The sequence below is a fragment of the Octopus bimaculoides genome, chromosome 3 (assembly GCF_001194135.2).
Source record: "Octopus bimaculoides isolate UCB-OBI-ISO-001 chromosome 3, ASM119413v2, whole genome shotgun sequence".
NCBI lineage: Eukaryota > Metazoa > Mollusca > Cephalopoda > Octopoda > Octopodidae > Octopus > Octopus bimaculoides.
Window position 1 is genome coordinate 47566847 of NC_068983.1, and position 1574 is coordinate 47568420.

At 36.4% G+C, this 1574-nt stretch overlaps 1 long non-coding RNA gene across 1 annotated transcript in view; it reads right to left on the minus strand.

Moving 5' to 3' along the window:
* Window positions 1–1574, minus strand: part of LOC128247406 (uncharacterized) — a 56345-nt gene that overhangs the window by 1081 nt on the left and 53690 nt on the right. The gene's annotated exons all lie outside the window — the stretch shown is intronic.

Here is a 1574-nt window from a genome sequence, read left to right on the forward strand (position 1 = left end):
TGTGTGTGTGTGTGTGTGTGTACGTGTGTGTATACACACACATACATATGTATGCATTAGCTTAAAGGTAAATTTAGCATTCTAAGATTCTAAATTTATGTCTAAGACCAACAGTATACAAATATCACTGCGCTATCTACATACCCATCTACATACAAATATACACACTAACAAACCTGTATACATACATAAGAAATTTGAAGAGTAAAAGCAGAATATATTTACATAGAGATCAGCCTATCTATATTCACACACACACACACACACACACACTTATGTATCTACATATATACATTTGTAACTACTTTTTCCTATCAACATCTCCCCCCGCAAACAATCTATCTATTTATTTCTCTCTCTCTCTCTCTCTCTCTCTCTCTATCTATCTATCCATGTATGTATGTATGTATGTATGTATGAATGTACGTATGTATGTATGTATGTATGTATGTATGTATGTATGTATGTATGTGTGTATGTATGTATGTATGTATGCATGTATCTATCTATCTATCTATCTATCTATCTATCTATCTATCTATCTATCTATCTATCTATCTGTCTATCTGTCTGTCTATTTGTCTGTCTGTCTGTCTTTCTGTCAGTCTATTTACCTGTCTACCTGCATGTCTATCTGTTTGCCCCCCCTCTCTCTCTCTCTGTCTTTCTGTGTCTGTCTACGTAACTGGCTGTGTATCTGTCGCTTTCACTCTCTTCCTCTCTCTCTTTTTCACTCTCCCGCTCTGCCTCTTTATCTCTCTCTCTTTCTCTCTGTGTACCTCTCTCTCACACGCTCTATTCTCTAACCATGTGTCACGTATATTCAGATTTGCACACTGTCTTGGCATTCTCCTACATCACACTCTTAGTATTTTCGTCTCTTGTTTACCGTTTCATGGTTTCTACCTCCAACATATTCTCACATCTTTCTCATTCAGAAAACTCCCATTCGCTCCATGCTTCTAACTCTCCACCTCTCTGTTCCGAACTCCCCACTATAAATATACATGTTACTGTATTTGTTTTTGTTTTTCACTTTGCATTTCTCACCGTTATTCTGTCTCTTTGTCTCTGCCTGTCTCTCCTCTCCCCCTTTCTCTCAATCGTATCATTACTGCCCCTGAAGGTCATGGTATCTTTATTCTACATTGACATTCTGAATCAACTAATGTTCATCGCTTGCAGTAAAGCTACGTATCTTCAGTAAATTGTCACAGAACATCCTTCTGTGCGCCCAAGTATTATACGTATATGTATATATGTGTACATACACACATACACACACACACACACACACACACACACACACACACACACACACACACACACACACACACACACATATATATATATATACATATACATACATATACATATATATGTATGTATGTATATATCTATATGTATATATATATATTATTATGATTGACCGTTGACTGAACACTATTCAATTTTTTTTCTCCGTGTTTTTCTCCTTGTCTCCGTATTCTTTCTGTTGAAGAGCGTAGCTCGAAACGTCAAAGACTTTCCGTATTCCCGAGCGTCATACTAATATATACTTTTGTTATTTACAC